Source organism: Corapipo altera, unplaced genomic scaffold, assembly GCF_003945725.1.
Source record: "Corapipo altera isolate COAL_440 unplaced genomic scaffold, ASM394572v1 61045, whole genome shotgun sequence".
Taxonomy (NCBI): Eukaryota; Metazoa; Chordata; class Aves; order Passeriformes; family Pipridae; genus Corapipo; species Corapipo altera.
This window is the reverse complement of record NW_020884975.1, coordinates 1,329,516-1,348,022: the sequence shown is the minus strand read 5'-3', so window position 1 is coordinate 1,348,022 and position 18,507 is coordinate 1,329,516. Positions and strand designations below refer to the sequence as shown.

General features: G+C 42.8%; 1 protein-coding gene across 11 annotated transcripts in view; it reads right to left on the bottom strand.

Moving 5' to 3' along the window:
* Positions 1–18,507, bottom strand: part of UNC13B (unc-13 homolog B) — a 208,517-nt gene that overhangs the window by 102,775 nt on the left and 87,235 nt on the right. For 4 of the 11 annotated variants that reach the window (XM_027665356.1, XM_027665361.1, XM_027665360.1 and 1 more), the window contains exon 1: positions 5,453–6,109. The exons of 4 other annotated variants lie outside the window; for them this stretch is intronic. The gene's annotated coding sequence lies outside the window, so the exon portion shown is untranslated. Of the gene's footprint in view, positions 1–34; positions 1,570–3,010; positions 3,733–5,452; positions 6,111–18,507 lie in introns of those variants that run through there. 3 more of the 11 variants (XM_027665362.1, XM_027665358.1, XM_027665357.1) reach the window with 3 other exon arrangements.

Sequence of the window (18,507 nt, the reverse complement as noted above, 5' to 3'; positions counted from 1 at the left end):
TTCATCAAATACCATCAGTACCTTTCCATCTTACCCCAAGAAGGACAGAAACTGTTTCCTCCCAAGATGGGAACAAGGTCAGAGCAGAACACGTGGACAGCAGCTGTAGCTCAGGGGGAAGCCTCCCTACCTCTCTCTACAGTGGGTGGAAATGAACGGAAATTGCTATTTACTACCAAAGAGCAAATCACTGCCCACTTAGACGAATGCCGAGAACCAAGTAAGAGAATCGCCCTCCTTGCACCTCTCCCACAGGCTTCCTCTTCCTCCATTCCCTGCCTTTTGCCACCCCAAACCCACACTCAGGCCTGGAGTTCTGGACATTCGCCCACCTCATTCTGTGGGCTGTCCCCAGAGTGCCTCTGCACCTCCTGCCAGGGTCCTTCACTCCTCCTCTCCACCCAGGGTGTGGGGGCTCCTGTCCCATTCCAGTGCTCCAGACTTGGGTGCTCTGCAGTCACTTGTGCCCTGTAAAGATCTCTTATTCCTCTCAGGTTGCCTGCATTGGGGTCATTCTTTTTTGTAGCACTGATGTGCAAAGTGACAATGAAGTTAATGCAAGTTCAGCCAGGGAAAAAAAAATCTAATCTAGATGCAAATCCTTGCTGAAGGCTTTTTCTCTTCCAGAATCATTCCAGGAGTCACTTTAACACATAACAAGAAATCAAGTCTTTAAAAAAAGGAGTATTTGGATCCTGGTATCCTGCCAGATGCTGCAAGCCTTCACTGACTACACAAGGTTTGTTCTGACTGCCTTGTTAGCAAGCATTTCTCTCCAGAAGAACTCTGCGCTCAGTTCAATGCAGCTGTCTCTGGGTGTGCAGGCTGGAGAGCAGCATACAAAGGTACCATCACTTCTATGTTCCCTAAATTCTCAAAATGAACCAACGCTCGAGCTAAACATGAGGAACACATCGATGCTTTACTTGAGGATGTTTGAGTTATTTTGCTATTTCCATGAGGACAAAGCTGACATATTAAGATTTTTAACAGGGGAAACGCATGAGCTACCATAAACACTGCACAGCTTATTACCTTGTCACTGGACACACTTATGAAATATCCTTGTAATGTAATGTAATATAATCCATGAACAACAGTTACTTTTCCTCCTGACACATGGATTTGCCATGACAACAGGAGCAAAAGCATGGCATGCTAGCATCCATGAAGGAGAAAGGAGAACATGAGAAATCCCATGAAGGAATAAAATGCAATTATGTTATCTCTGCTTGAGATCAGTCATATTATACACTTTGGGCACTTGGGGAAGGCCAGGCTCTTCCCAGGGGGAGGGGAGATGGCTGCAACCCCCTCTAAGCAGCACCTTCAGCTCTGTGAGCCACTGGCCAACATGATTCAAAACAAAGGTAGCACTGTGGTGCCTTCAGCACTGCCCCACACTGCAGTGAACTGGCTGCAGTCCAGAGGAAAAAAAGGGAGTGGAAGCACACACCCTATGTCCATTAAACCTCTGCTAAAATGAGGTGGGTTTATCTTACGAAATCACAGAACTCTTTAGGTTGGAAAAGACCTTCAAGACCTTCAAGTCCAACTGTTAACCCCACACTTCCAAGGCCACCACTAAACTAACTGCCACATCTACACATCTTTTAAATACTTCCTGGGAGGCTGATTCCACCACTTCCCACTTGGGCAGCCTATTCCAGTGTTTGACATACTGACATTTTTACTGAGACATCTTTACCCCACAACATCATGCTAGAAGGTGGGGGTACCTCAGGGTAGATGTGATGTTCAAGGTCACCAGCAAAGAGATATAAAAATAATTAACTATGATCAGAAAAACATTTCACAGCAGCCTCTCTGGCTATTGATTCGTGCTACTGAGTGAAGTCTTTTTGATTAGATTATATTTACAGTATCTTCCACACAAAGTGGTATTGTATTACCTGTACTAGCAATTACACTAGGAAAAGCAATAAAATGACTGATAAATGGTCTTGCTACTTTATAAAGAACCATTTAAAAATGAAGAATACCAATAACTAAAATGTAGGACATTCTGGGAATAAAAAAAATTGGCATTAACAAGAGAAAGAAAATCATGGCTAGGGCTGCCATAGCAACGTCGCCCCAGCACTCTGCATGCTGAAACATTGACTCTTCCTGAGAATATTATAGCATTTTTAAACACATTAATTGCTGAAATAATCCTAACAACAAGTCTTGACAGAGGTATGAAGGGTTACCGTCAGTTTTGCTGATGGATGACATCTGGAGAGGAGCCTGCAACTTTCTAATTAATATGATTGCATTTAATTTTGGGTTGGATCATATCTGAACGTGGCACTATTGCTTTGCTTCTAAGAATGTGTCTCTCTTCAAACCTTGTCCTGGTAACTAACAAAAACTCTAACTTTTGAGTCCTGGCATGACTAAGAAGGTACTGAGCTGAGGAATCCTGGGCAGAAAGCAGGACAGCTGGAGAACAAAACATACTGTTGAGAAACATGTTCACCTCAGGGCATTTTGGCTAAAAGTAAGCTGCAGAAGAGGCACATGGAACACCACAGTGGATTAAAGATGAAATACATCCATGCCATTGAACAGACAGTAGTTACAAAAGAATAAAAGTAATTTTAAAAACAAAACAATGTGAGCAGAGGAACTATTACTCAGCTCCTCATCAACCCTTTCACAGTTCCTCTGCAGCATAGCCTCAACTTAAGTTCTTGTTCAGGACAGCCCCACCTGTAAAACTTTCTTAAGTTTTTAGCACTTCCAAAGGTATTTTCCACGTTTCTTGTACCTACAACATCTGTTTCTATACAGAGCACTTCAATGCAGGTATCAATGACAGCCACACTTCCCACCTGACACGTTCAAGGAAAAAAAAACCCCACACCTGAAATCTTTCCAAAGCAGTTTGATAGATGTGATAAAAGGTCAGGTATGGTCAGTCAGTCCCCATCATGGTGGAAAAATGATCCACGGAATACTGCATATTACACAGTTCTACACCTCCCACATCACAGTTATTTCTTACCTTTTACACAAGGCCATCCAACCAAGACAAAAAAGCACCTCTGAATAATATCTTGCTGTACCAGCAAGCTATCAGTGCAGCTACAAAGTGAAGGAACAGTAAAAATCACAAACTATGAGTGTACAACACCCACTGAAGTGTTCTGAGTGCATTCCTCAATGTCAAAATTTCTGTTGCAAAAGAGCATGAAATTAAATTAATGTAATTAAAGAGTATCACTATGTAGTAGAACAAGGAGACAGCACTCCCTGCCTTAACTCCTTAACACCCTATACAAACACAGCGACCAATACAAAAGTTAAATGTGTCTCAGCTTTCTCTAAAATGGGACTAATGTCAGTCATCCAGACGACATCCCTTCAGTGAGCACAGATGGAGAAGGACTAAGTGGTCCAGGCCGTAAGTCCAGCTGTCTTGGGAAGCCCTGGAGGGCACCTCAGCACCAGGCAGCCCTTCTATCCTTCAAGACGTGCTCATTTCCCTCTGCAGCGCATCCTTCTATCACAGCTTTTCCTGCAAGCTGAAAGCAGCAGTGGCTGGCACAGCGATGCATCGCTCGCAGTAACAAATGAGGTCTGTCACCACCTGGCAGCCAGGAAAAGGCGGCATCCAGAGACAGAAATAGGGGTTGTCCCCAAGCGCAGAGGGAGGCACAGCCTGGAAGCTGCCGACCATGGCAGTGCAAAGACTCATGCCTAGCAAGCAGCAAGCTAAGTCTAAGGCACTTATCTAGTTCTGAGACAATGCTGTGCTGAGAAAAAGGCAAAAAGGATAACAGACTCCCAAAAGTAGAAATCACAGCTGTTTCTGTCGTTCTTATGTAAAAGTTTCTTCACTCCTTAGAAGAGAATACAAAACCTGAGCAGCAGCTATCAGCAGTTTAAGAGCAAATGGAAAACCAACTAAGTTCAGCAGCCCCTTTATTTCCAGAGGTTGAGGGTTTTGTAAACAGCTGAATCAACCAGTAAATGGTTTGCCTAGGACAATCTAAAGCACTAATTATTCCTTAAAACAGATTTATCCCAAATCAGGATCCTAAGGACCAAGCATTATACTGAAAAGACAAGCCAGGATCAAGAAGCAACTTCTTATTTAAAGGAAACAGCTCCAAGGACTGAAACAAAAGTATGAGGGCATGCTAAGCTGGCTGGTCATGGGATCAGAAGTGCCTGATGGAAATGTATGCCAGGCTTTGGGGAAAAGTTTGTGACTATTCAGTTACCTCTAACAAGAAAGCAGACAGACAACTTACAGCCCAGTGCTGAGTTACTGTGTGAACTCTCCAAGTCCTGCACTTCTGGCAAGAACCACCACGAAACACATCCTTAAGAATTTCCTCAAAACTCTTGATGACTCCCTGAGGTCTGCAGCTGGTTTTTCAGGTGACGGTGCCTCAGCTCACAGGGACATTCAGGTAGGAGACGGACAGACAGCACTCACCAATGAATTAAGAGACCAAACTTCTGTTGTCAGGGCAGAGAGAGCACAGCCCTCGTACTAACTGGCGCTACACAATCTTGCTCACTGATTTGACCTGCTCTGCACTCCTTTAGGGCAGACACTTGGTAGTGTTCAGCCAGGATGGGTTAAAGTAATGTATGCAGCAAATGGAATTAGGGTTTTCCAGCTCATGCTACTAAAATGCAGCACTCGGCAACTAAAATCCTCCTGGGGTAAAACTGCAGCTTTACTTCTATAAGCTTTCTCCTTTTCATCTTGAGGACAGAAGACCTCAGCATTCTGTATTAAGTCTTGAGGTTTATCCCCCAAAGGCTCACTCCATTAGCAAAAGAAAGCTGCCCATATAAAGGGAAGGAAAACTGAAAAGATATCTGAAACAGTCACACCATCTGCTCTGATTCATGAGCTTGTACAGCATCCTCATTGCTCCTGCATGCCAGTCATTCCATCTCATCAACGCACAAGCTTCTCAGCACAAGAAATCAGGCCAATGACAAACACTGTGTTAAAAGCAAGCCTTTTCTAAGTGACATTTAAGGAGAATCAAACCAGTAATTTAATTACTTCAAGTTATTTGCTTTTCAAGTGATCAAATTTAATTTATCCCCAAGCCCTTTCCCTTTAACTCTTCTTCTCATAGTGATTTTGATGTCAAATTCCAGCTGAGATACAAACCCTCCTAACAGAAAAGTATGAGAAGTAAACAGACACAACCTCAATTATACCAGTCATAAGACATCTACAATTAGTATCTAAGGGGTGAAAACAAAAACTAAAAAATAGAGCATACAAAGGAACATACTAAGTGTAAATTGCTTTTACAAAGACATTTTTAAATCCAGTCAGCTTCGAATGGAGCTATTGTATTGCTAAAGTAAACACACACAGAGCCCACTCTAAAAATAAAGAGCAATTCTCCTTGGTTGCTGCCTACTTGCAGTTTATACCCAGCCACTTCATTTGTTCCAATCTTTCACTTACCTTGCTGCTTCAAAACAAAAGGTTAAAATGTAAAGGAAATTTATACAATTAATAGAAAACTACAGAATACAATAGCTTGTTCTCATAGAAAATACAAGTCCTGAAGGATTCCTAATCTTGTTAAAGGTTCACTGGATAATGAACTTTTACTATGGAGATTATCAACATATTGTTGGTGTCCCATCTGAGGTATCAGGGAAAGCAATGTTAAAGGCACCGAGAGTTTCCCGTTCCACAGCAGCACTAGGATGAGAAATCACATAAAGTTGAAGGCATGTTTTGAAGGGAATAAAAAATGCAAACAGCTACTAAAAATCCAAAAAGCAAAAAACAGCAGAAGCCAACGATTGTAAAAGCCAAAAATGAAGAAATCCTTTTGGTTTCCAGGAGCATCCCTCAACAGAAATTCTTTAGTTCCCCATCACAGTGCATCTTTTCCCTTTCTCAGGCTGTACCAAGTACAGCTAAAACTTCATCCTTCTCTTCAGTTGTGACTCAACAGAAAATATTGTACTTCAGAGGCAGAGAGAAAGCTGTGCAGCTATTGCTACTTTACTCCTCCTCGTCAGCTGCCTACTGCCTAGCTCCTCACACACACGCAGCCTCCCCGCTTCACTCCTCGCCTCAAAATGATTCTCCACTTTATTATCCATTCAGAAGGAAATGCGAACTGATGGAGCCAATCTGACTAAAGACAAAACGCACTCCTTTGGCACTACGAGAGCAGGCAGTGCAGCACAGTGAGCTGATCTCTGCTGGAAAAGAGCTCTGCCTGACTCCTGGCATCCTGCGGGACTGTGGAGAAGGGGGGGGGGGGGGCTGGGGAAAAAAGCTCAGGACTCAACATAATTAACCAGCTCCAAGAAGATTCTTTGCCCCGTTTATTTTTATCTCTCCTGTTCACCCCCAGACTAACCCACAAGATTCAGCGATGCCCTCGCTGAAATGAATCCAGTTTCCAAGGAAGACTAGTTCTGGTACAAGTGTGGGGGATTGAAACACCCGTTGATCTCTCGTTTCCCAAAAATAAAAGTCACATTGTTACATAAAAGAATGACTGCAGAAGTGTTGTGCACAGAATCATATCCACTCACGTTGTACTGACACTTCTCTCCTGGGAGTGAGCAGCAGCAGGCACTCATCCTGCAAGAAGCAACTGAATTACAGGCACTGTACATCAGCCCCACAGCCTGCTCCAGGGGTATCCAACACACTGCTGCTAAGATAATCTTCCTGTTGAACAGCTGATCCATGTTCATATCCTCTGTCCCCCCTCTTCATGCACCCAACACAAGCACCCACCTCCTTCCCGAATACTGATTCTCTGCCTTTAGCATCAAAGGCACTGTATGACTGCTGGTTCTGCTCAAGGACAACTCACTGCATCTTTCAAAACAGTGTCTTTTCACAGTGTGGGGTGGGATTTTGAAGAGGCCTATATGACTTAGCTGTGGAAATGCCACTATCCTCCCATCTGTTCAAATACCTCCTACCTCCTTGTGAGCCAGCCTTGCTGTGAACGATATATCCCCTCCAATGTCTTACCTACACCAGAATCAACTTTTATTCACCACTTCCTCCACAATCATCACTGGGCTCCCACCCCTGCCCTCGCCGCAGGGGGATATTCTCCCCTAAGCTTCTACCCCCTGCTCCCACAGCTCCACCCCAGCATGTTGCTGTAGTGCCAGCTGACAACAGCCAGGCTGGTGTCCCTATCAGCTCGTTTCTTTGATTTGGGTAAGGGCGAGTTTTGCACACAGGCAAACTAATGTCATGATTCACAACACTGTCTCAGCAGCACCACTAGTGACCTGTACCTCTGTTCTTTCCGTGTGCACTGCCCCTTTCAGTCAGGCACAGAAACTACCTTCCAGACCCCCTGTAAGGCTGGTGTTCCTTTGTGGTCACTCATATACTCCATCCCCCAGAACACCCTCTCATTTTTGCTCTTTCCCCTGCTGCAGGGGCTAGGACTATAGGTCAGATTTTGAGAAGTGCTTTAGCTTTAAATGATTTTAAGAGTCTGACCCCGAGTTTCTCATTATATATATTTCCATCCCACCTGGAGAACAGGGCTCCTGCCCAACTGAGGGCACCGAGTCCCACTGCAATAGAAATTATTCCACTAAACACACCAATTATAGCACTTGAGCTCAGAGTCGAAGGTCAGCATCAAATTCATCCATATAAAAATGAAGACTGCCCAACAGAGAAAATAAAATGCAATCTGGGATTTGTGCACCACTTAGTATCTTCAAAGCCCTGCCTGTGAATAAGATGAAAAAGATCTTCTGAGAGGTCTCCTTCATAGCAATAGCTTAAAAAAATATTAAGTATCCATCAGACAATACTTTATTATTCACATTAACTCTCTACAGCTCCTGAAATTAGACAATCTTAGAGGCTTTTGCATGCCTTACTCTTCCCAAAGATCTTCCTACAAGTGGAACCAACATCATCTTGCCATTGTCGCCTCTGTCCTTCCTATTTCTTCCTTCCTTGGTCTTTGCCCATTCCTGCAGCCGTCAGTACCAGACATTAGCACATCAAAGTATCAAACATAATGCAGCTCTAGCTACAGTTCCTAAGACCCAAAAAACCTGTGCAAATTTCCAAGCACTGCAACAAGAAATCCCAATACTTCCATGGCTGTCATACAAGAACAGGAGCAGAAAAACACATGGAGAAAGTGAGCAGGCCTCAACAGACAAAGAGACAGGAGACACTGCTAATGCAGGTCATGAGCAATGGAATGATGAAAAAATATCACTGCCCTCACCACAGCTCACAAGGAGCTGGAGAGGAAAATGTGACTAAAAAAAAGACAAAAGAGCAGGGGCCCTCAGAAGAAAGAAAGATGGCACCTTCCAAACATTTAAAGCCCCTTATGTAATGCACAGGAGATCGAGACAGGCTTTTTCAGAGATTTTTCCTGAAATAATGAAGATAATTCATAATTGTGAAAAATAGGCATGACCTGCCTATTTCTGACTTGCCTATTTTATGACTCTAAAAAAAGTCAGTGAGAAAGAGTATGCTTTACCTTAAGGCTGAGAGCACTGAGTTATTTGCCTTCTAGAAGAGAAATAAACTTACACTTAAAAATTTAAATACTTCTTACTGCAATTATTTAATTCACCAACAGATTTTAATTTTAGGTTGAGCCAGCAGGGAATTATTAAAACTGATAAAGCCAGGCTCAGCTATATAGGCCAAATGCTTTGATGTCTGAGAGGTATACATTACCCTTTCTTCTTTTTTAATCCTCATTATCTATTTCATTCCAACTTCCTGTAAAGTAGTGAATTACTGATAAAATTGTAAAAAGTAAGCAATTCCTTCATGAGCACAAGTGGATTAATGAAAGGAAAATGAGCACTCTGCGAGCACAGGTCCTGCTCCTCCCTCTCCCAGACTTATGCCCCTTCTCCCTGCAGGAAGACAAGCAGGAACATTTCTAGTGTCCTGGCTCTGGGGGAAGTGCAGAATTGAGTGGTTAAGGAAATTAGCCACGATAAGAATGTTACACAGAGAGATGAAAAAGAAACAAGAGGGGGAAAAGTAGAGAGAAAAGTCAATGGAGAGAGCTTGTCTGGTACTGCAGGGGAAAATTCTGTCCAATTCACTCTCAGGTTTAATTTGTCTCACAAATGGCCCTGGACATCTCTGACTCTAGAGCTCTCTAAAATAAAATTTTTATTTGACTTGAGAAAAGAAAAAGCCATCTGTCCCAAGTGAAACTGCCTGCTGCATCTCCCTGAAGACTGAGTTTTCAGTAAGGCAGCTTGAGTTCAGTGCTTCACTAGACCGTACGAGTTCAAATACACTGTGTAAAGTGTATCAATTTATTCAGCAGTGAAAACATGCTATTTATTATGTTTTTCAAAGCCATGAGAAGATTAAATCAATCAGCAGTCTAAATATGAAGTGTTAATGAAAAAGCAGTGACCTCCTGCTGTTTGACAGCTGTCTTCAATGAATACCAGCTTTGAGGAGCTGTGCATCACACAACCCCAAGCAGGGCTGCTGAGACCGAGCGTGGAAGAGGAGAGTTTATGTTCTGAGGAATCTAAAACTGCCCTGTCAACGATGCTGCTGTTGTTACAGTAGCTTCAGGACACACGTATGAAACATATGCTGAAGACATTGCTTTCAGAAGAAAGAACAACTTCAAGACCAGGTCATTCAAAGCACTGACTCTTTCTTTTCCCCTTAGGAAAGGCTAAGGCAAGGCACAAGGGCAACATATAAGCTCGGAAAGGAAGATACAGGTACCTGCTACAGCACCTTGAGCACCTTGGAAACTGATAATGGCCAGACATTGGCATTGAAAGACTTGAAGAAAAGGAAGGAGATAATCTTACCTAAAGTTCTTACCCTTTAAAAAGTTGGTTTTCTTCCTCTCATACAAGTTGAATTATTTTGTTTATAGAAAGACAAGAATGGTACTGACCCATTGAAAAAAAAAGCTAAAGATCAGAGGTATTGGGACTGCTTACCTTCCAAAGACAGGCAACCTAAGTCCCTTTGTTGCCCATGGCTGAGACCAAACCACTGGCTGACTCAGGTTCATAGGAAAGATGTTTACACTCAACATGTTATCATCATTTCACTGTAAGGACAACTGCTGAACTCTGAGACACGAATATTTCTAAACTAACAGAAGGAAAGACTTTCACATGCCTGGGAATAAAGGATATTTCCATGGTCAATAATGTAGTAAAATTCAAGGAATGGAATTTTTGCTAGGTTAATGAAAATAATGACTTAACATGGCACCAATGTTTTTGAAGAGCCACGAACTATACACTTCATAGTTTAGGTCAGTCTTTATCAGGCAGGGATTTATCAGAGACCTTAGAGTTGCCTACAATGTGTCCTCCCATCTTTGTCCCTCTGAGGGTGCTGCTGCCACACCAGACAAAAACTCCTCCAGAGGCTAGAACAGATCTAGTCTGACGCGGGAATTTTTAAGGTGCAAAATCCTTAAGGGAGTATGGGTCATGAAGTTAGAAAAGCTTGGATTATCATCCTCCAACAGCAATGCCTTTCCTAAGAGATGTGAGACAGCCCTTCAAATGCACGGGCTAAACCTGCCTGTCCCTTTCTTGTCTCTATGTGGATGTTTGCGCTCTTGGCTTCGGGGTACCAAAAACCAAATGCTGTTAGCTCTGCAACCCAGCACTTCACAGAAGAGGCTATTTTATTCCTCACTCAGTAGGTTCCAGCCTCTTCGGGGCAGAAACAAGCCTTGGCTCCCAGACACCACACTCCTTCCAGAAGCCACTCCAAGACAATGCCAACCCTACTTGTCACAGCCCACACCATCCTTCAAAGTCAGGGTTGATGAGACTTTAAAAGCAGAGCTGTCTCAGGTGACAGCCTGTGGGGTAGCACGCTGTCCCCTTGTGCCGCAGCAACAACAGACACAAAGCCTTCCTTAATGTGCTTAAGGAAAACAGCAAAATATCCCCAGAGCTTTTGGCCTGGGTTTTGGCTGCCCCTCTGAATGCACAAAAGCCCTTATCTAGCTGAATTGTCATTCTCCATTTTTAGTCAAAACATATCAGTCGAAGATGGACTCTTAGAAAAATGATGCTGCCTTCTGCCACTCAGACAACTTGAAAATTTTAACAGCTGGGTGTCCCTATTCCAGAAACAACTATTATATTGGCTTGTAGACTAGAGTCAGTTTAAATACCTTAGGTCAACAGGCAGCATTTATAGCAGAGAAAACTCTCCCTCTGCTGCCTCCTCCTTCAAATTACATGTCTCTCCCTCCTAACTCCATCCAAAACGTAAGGACTTGATATTTCATGAAATTGGAAAATTACAATCAATGCGTTAATTGCACATCTAATTAAATAATCAGCGTTTCTAAAATGCAAAGGCATCTGGGCACAGACATGTGCTGGGGGTGGAAAAACCTGTAATTATACTCTCAGTTGGAGCTGTAATTGCTTTTTTCATCAAGAAACCTGGGAAGGAAAAGTTGCAGACTATATGAAATGTAGATCTCAGGTAGACATAACAGCTTTCAAATGTGAATTAGTTGAAGCAAGCACAAGGGAAGTAAACTGTTCAGCATTTCTACTGTAAATACAGATAAAGGAATAACAGACTTAACCTACAGCAGTGGAAACCTAGGCTAGACACCTGAAAAAGCTTTTAATCAGAAGTGAGCATGGATTATCTAGGGAAGCTAAAAAAACTCTGTCAAAGAAGGTTTTAACAAGTGGAAGCATACACATTTTTAAGGGATGCTTTTGAGGAAGACAGATGATCTAGTTAATCTCTTCAAGTCTCAGTTTTATTGCTCCTTATCTTTATCATTCTGCTACCTGTCTCAGGTAGAAAACTGCATGGTAACACATATACCTGGCTAAAGGGCAGGAAGGTACATTACTCCCCACAGACAGTCTGCATGACAACCCAGCTTCCCACAACACAATAGCTTAGTTCAAACACTGCAGAGCACAATTTCCTGCATGAGCTTCACAGCGAGAACACAGAAATGGTCTCTCACAGAACTCTCCGTGCATTCTACAAGGTCAGTCCAACACATGGGGATTTGGCTGAAGGAATTAAGTGCCTTGATCCTACCTGTTAGCAGTCTGTATGAACTTTAAGACACCTCTTTCCCCGGCTGGAGGTAAACCCCTTTCTCAGCTAGGAAGGAGGGTGTCCTACCGCTCACCACCCAATAAACTATTTAATATTGTTTCCTTCATGTCATTCAGAGCACGATCACATGCTTTATTTATTGCACCAGAGCCAGGCCTCCCATTACACGCAGTTAAATCACCATTGCATGCAGTGAGGCAAGGAGCATTCCCCATCATACTACTGAAGTAATTCAAACATTATTGGTGTTTAGATAGCACATCTGTGAAGTTAAAAACTCCCTGTTACAATAGAAGAATGAGAGAAGCATCAGGTCAAGAGCTTCTTCTCTGGACACTTATCTCAAGACAACAAACCCGACTTCTCAGAATACTTAAGTTGGGAGCATATCAAAGACTAGGAAGTCTGGCTCCCTGCTACTTCACTCATTGGTGACTCATTTCCAGAATCTTAAATCAAATAACCAGAAATCAATTCGTGGATCAGAGGGAGAGGAATTGGAAAAACCCTTTTCAAAAGCCAGGATGGCTTATCCAGCCTCATATAACAACATGGCAGGGGAGTAACAACTAATAATCTTGCAGAGCAGTGCCCAGCTACCTCTGTTGACAGATGGTGTCCTCCTCATTGCTACAGATGCACCAGCTGGGAGAAAATATTTTTTACTATCTTGCCTTCATCTTTATGTCTCCAGGCTTAAATAATATGCCTGTCTCTTAGGTGGGAATAATTTTGTGTATTTCTATTCCCTTCAGAAGGTAGCAGTTGATTAATGAACCAAAATGCCACATAATTACTTGTTATGAACCATGTAGAAGCCCCCTGTCAGTCTTTGAGGACACTGTTAGCACTGGCACTGAACAAGGGGCACTGCCACATCATAGCTCTGACAAAGCCAGCTCCAGCAATCACACCCAGATTAACAGGTCCAGACACAGCTTTCACACCTCCAGTAAAGGCACTTGACAGGCTCTACGCTGGGCCTGAATTAACTGGATCTACAAATTCAGTCTGCTCCTCTGATTGGGAGGGACAGAGGAAGAAATTTAATGCAAAAAAAGAAAAATTATTGGATTTAGAAAGCCCCTGCAAGGGGATGAAAACTGCATTACAAACCAGGCTTTGATAATGTAGCTAACCAAAGTTAAGTCACTGAGAGGCCAATTAGCCCCTTTGGCAAAAGTCTGTGATGGGAGGGGCAAGCAAAATCGGACAAAAACACATTCCAAAATACTGAGCAGGGATGGCAAGGGCATCACTCCAGTGGCTGCTGCCTCTGTTTGCTGCTCTCAGGTCACAGAAGTCACTCCACCTTCACGGAAACTGGAGAGAAGAGGATGTAAAGGCAGGATGAAAAAGGAATGATTCTAGCAGCTGTAAACAGTTGTATATTAAATAGCTATTATTACTGTGAGCTAAAACCAGAGTGACATAATTAGGATAAGTAACATGTATCCATGTCAAAAAATATGAAAGAGAGTTGTACTTGCTTTAAATTAGGTTCCTTAAATTAGGCATAATAAAATTCAGAGTGAATACACCAGCCAATCTATAGGTATTTGTGTAGACAAAACTGGATCCTTCAAGTACCCGTTATATGAGATACCACAAAAACACTTGCACGCACATCAATCTGCTGCACTATCATAATACAATGAATAAAAATAAAAAAATGTAAATAATTCCATTAAAATTTAGCACTCTCAGCTTCTCAATAACAGTTTCTCAAAAATGTGCTTGCTATCTCAAAATATAAGGTGAATATTGACTCATTAACAAAAAGAAAACACAGATGGAGACATGGTTAAAATAAATTGATCTTTTCAATAAAGCAATCTATTTGTATGTCAAATATTCTCATATGCAACAACCTAAAGTATTAATCAAAGTGAGGCTAAGTAAATTGAGTCTTGAACTGATTTATATAAATTCCCTTCTAGCTGGACAGCTCTATTATCTCCTTTTTAGTACTTATCCCTGATTTTTTGTCTGTTGCTTTTCAAGCTCTCCCATAAAATAATTTTCAAATGTTAGCTTTTAAAAAACTTTCAATGAAAATGGGTTCAATTGCAAATTACTGTCTAAATAAGCAACTGAAAGCCCATGGAGCATTTCTAAAATTTAAGAACAAACCTGTTTACAAAGCACACTGTATTTTCTGAAACTATTACCTCTCGAACTTTTGTCAAAACCCAAAATTATATCTACGACAGGTTCATTACCAGGCATGAGTCACTAAGAATTACCATTCTTCAAGAAACTCCTCACGCAGTCTGGTATCCTTAATATTTACTGCACAACTTCACAGAAAAGCCACCATCCAAGAGAGGCTGCAATATGATTTTCACAGCTTCTAAGTAGGAAATACCTCTCCTCCACACCTCTGGTTGTGCTCCAAAAGCCACACAGTCCTGCAATGTGGCACAGCTGGACAGCAAAGGCAGGTAGGTGGGCAGAGTGAACACAGGGAGGCCACGCTACAAAAAATCAATGACGGAGGTTGTGGTTCCACAGACATTTCTGACAGTCTACTTAGAGGCTTCCTGGATGATGAAGTCCCATTCTTTGCTCCCACAGGCGACTGTCATACAATAGCATTCATAAACAGACTCAATTTTAGATTAATTAGAAACAGAAAGTGCAAAGAAACCAATTTGGAAGCTGTTCACTAACAATTAGAAAAATCACTTTCTGATTTCTAGCCTGGGTTTGCTCATAACCGGCTTATACCCTTCTGTTCTTGTGCTAGCATTAACCTTTCGCTTAAATAGCTGTAAACTTGCCAATATTTACTCCCATGCTCTATTCGTACACGGCAGCAACATCTGCTCTCAGCTTCCAATCTACCAAGCTGAGCCACACTTGTTTGGTCTCATCTCACACATCCTCAGCACCTTCCCTCCCAGAACTGCCCTGGTATTCCCTCTGCCACTTCTATTCTCTGATGTTTGAAATAGTTCCCATCTTCTACAAATCCTTTGCTGGTTTCCTGCATGTCATATTAGAAGTATTATGGACATAAAGGCAGAAGAGACCTACTACTGCCCACCTGGTCTGCCACAGTGTAGCACACAGTATAAAGCACTGTGCAATTAATAATATTACTAATTTCTCATTTGCCAGGCAGTAATTCTTTCTTTCATAACTATTTCTACAGCCCCACTAGCGAGGGTAGACCGAAGGAGCTCAGAACAGCCCCTCCTTCTCTCTCTCTGATCCAATGCACAAGTGTAGGTTAAACAGGATCCTCCTGTTTTGAACTGGATACTCCCTTAGGCCAGAGAGTAATGCCACTGCTCACCTGGGTACCACATCATCCTGCAAGCCTGAAGGCACAAGCTACCCTGTACAGCAAGAGTCACCTGTACAGAAAGAGACTCACTGCCCAGAGCACCCCAGTAAATTAGCACTCAGGTTTATCTTAGCCCTTCCAGCATCTGGTACCTGCACGCTTCAGTAACAGATGAAAATCTCAAGCTACATTTGGGATTTCACCCCAGCTTTATGCCTAAATTATCTTTGGTTTTACAGCACATAAAAGATAAAGCTGTCAAAGTGCTCAGGAAATTCTTCCCGCAGAACAGATATCGATGCCCTGATGTTCCCAAGCGCCTTTCAGCAGAGGATGTATGTTACAAAACCAGCTCACAAGCTGCCAGGAAAGGCTGCAGGCCTTCCCTTACAGATTCAAAAGCCAAGGAGAGGAAGAACTGGTCCCATCTTACCACTTACAGGTTTCAAATTAAACGAATGTGGAACCACTAAAAAGCCCTTTCGAAAGGGCCAGTGATTAACCATCAAAGCAATGGAAATGAACCCACAGTATGATCCAGATCTGGCTCATCTGATCAGTCCTTCACAATGTCACAAAACTGTCCAGACTCTAAATATGAGCAGACAGCATGCAACATGTGTGTGTCCACGATACGGCTTAAAAAATACCATTTGAATGCCAAGAAATGAGTCCGGATAGAAAGAAAATTCTTGTAATCACCTGTCAAGAACTAGTCTAATAGGCAGCATTTATTTGCTGCATCACAAGACCTTCAAGTGGCTTGAATTCTATGCAGAAAATAAATATGCTACTCTATTTCAGGCTGACACACCTGAAGGACAGGCACTCAGAGGGACCTGGACAAGCTCAAGGAGTGGGCCCATAGGAATCTCATAAGACCAAGTGGAAGGTGCTGCACTTGAGTCAGGGCAACCCCCAATACCAACACAGGCTGGGGATGAACAGATCAAGAGCAGCCCTGCTGAGAAGGACTTGGGGTGCTGGTGGCTGAGAGGCTGGACATGACCCGGCCATGTGCACTCACAGCCCAGAAATCAATCCTGTCCTGGGCTGCATCCAAAGCAAGATGGGTAGCAGGTGAGGGAGGGGATTCTGCCTCTCAGCTCTGCTCTGGTAAGACCCCACCTGGAGCACTGCATCCAGCTATGGGGTTCCCAGCACAGGAAGGACATGGACCTGTTGGAATAGCCTGGGAAGGGCCACCAAGATGATCAGAGGGCTGGAGTACCTCTCCTATAAGGAAAGGTTGAGAGAATTGGGATTGTTCAGCCTGGAGAAGAGAAGGCTTAGGCTTAGGCTAAGTACCTGAAGGGAGCCTACAAGGCTTCAGTACCTGAAGGGAGCCTACAAGGAAGATGGAGAGAGACTTTCTAAAGGGGTATGTAGTGACAGGACAAGGAGTAATGGTTTTAAACTGAAGAGAGTAGGTTTAGGTTAGATGTTAGGAAGAATTTCTTTACTATGAGGGTGGTGAGGCACTGGAACAGGTTACCCATAGAAACTGTGGATGCCCCATCCCTGAAGTGTTCAAGCCCAGATTAGATGGGGCTTTGAGCAAAAGGGTCTAGTGAAAGGTGTCTCGTCCCACAGTAAGGGGGTTGGAATGAGATGATCTTTAAGATATCTTCCAATCTAAGCCATCCTATGATTCTATCATTCTGTTTTGCATACTACATAGCACCATACAGAACAGGAGTACTGCTGTCTTCAGGCATTATATTAAGTATCATTAACAGCTTTTTGACTTGCAAGTGCCACTTTTACAATGGGGAGGAAAAAAATCAAACATCTTAGTTCTGGATGCACAGTACTAGAAGATTCCAGTTACAATCACCTTTACATGACTCCAAAAATTAGCTCAGAATCATGAAAGGCAACCCTGCCCTACATCTAAACAAGTTGTATAACCATGCAGCTTGGAAACCAACAAACAAGAAAAGCAACACTGGAAGAAAAAATTGTCATGTACTAACACCCTTTTTCTATGAAGTTTTGTTGTTATTCAGAGCATTTGCTAACTTTGCATGAATAGTTAATGCTTCATTTATGATGCTCTCAGTCAGTGCTGGTTAGCTCATCTCTTCCCCAACGCTTGTGCTTTGTAAGCTGAAGCCCACTGCTATCTCTCTGGTGCAGCATTTCTTGTACAGATTGCTTCAGTAATACGCAGCACTGGGAAATATCCCCTCCTCCCACACAGATCCTTAAAAATAAGAGTGTGAAGTCTGGCTCTCCCAACAGCCAACACTATTTTTAAGGGTTGCGTATGTGGCAGGTAGGAGTCCCCCCACCCACCTCTCCCATTGCACCCCTATTCTGAGCAGAGGCAACTGACTTACTCCACTGCCAAATGAAATTCTCTCAATTTTTACCGACGAGCACCATGCACGGGTGTCATGTCAAGGAGTTCAGGACACCACAGATTTCTGTGCCCCATTCCAAATAAGATACAACCTCTTCCATCAGACCACACTGCTGTAATTCTATCTGCCATTATACCCCCAAAGCAAGATGCAAAGAAGGGAGTTTTCCATAAGGTGGCAACAGTTGTCTCAGCTCCATCCTCTTTAGTGTTCTTCTACGGCCTCTGATATACACTGATTAGAGGACTTGGTCCACTCTTCAAACATGTCTGGGTTCCATTTTTACTGAAAGAGTCACTACTGCATCAAGTCCTGAGAAAAGACAACCACCTGATCAAGAAGGTCTTTGTTAGAGTCTTAGTACAAATGTGAATGCGTGCTGGGCAGCATCAGACAAGGGAGAAGAGCCTACTGCAGTTCATCCTGGTTAAAAGGGATGAACTATGTGCACAGACTGTTCCTTCAGCCTCCAACACTCAAGTCACTTCTGGAGGAAGCCACCACAGAATCTGCTGTGACCAGATTGCCTAAGAAAAATGTTGGTAGAGGAAAAAAAGGTAGCAATTCTGGACACATAGTCTAATAAGAAATCTAAGAATTGTACAAGATGCAGGTCATTTATCCACATCACCAACCCACTGCTGCCAACTACTTCTTGCTGTCTGGTCAGCAGTTACACTTCCATGGAGAAGAAGGAAGGTGACTTCAGAAAACACCAACTTGTCAGAATCAAAATCTGCTTTAGAGGATGATAATTTTGAATGTCAACA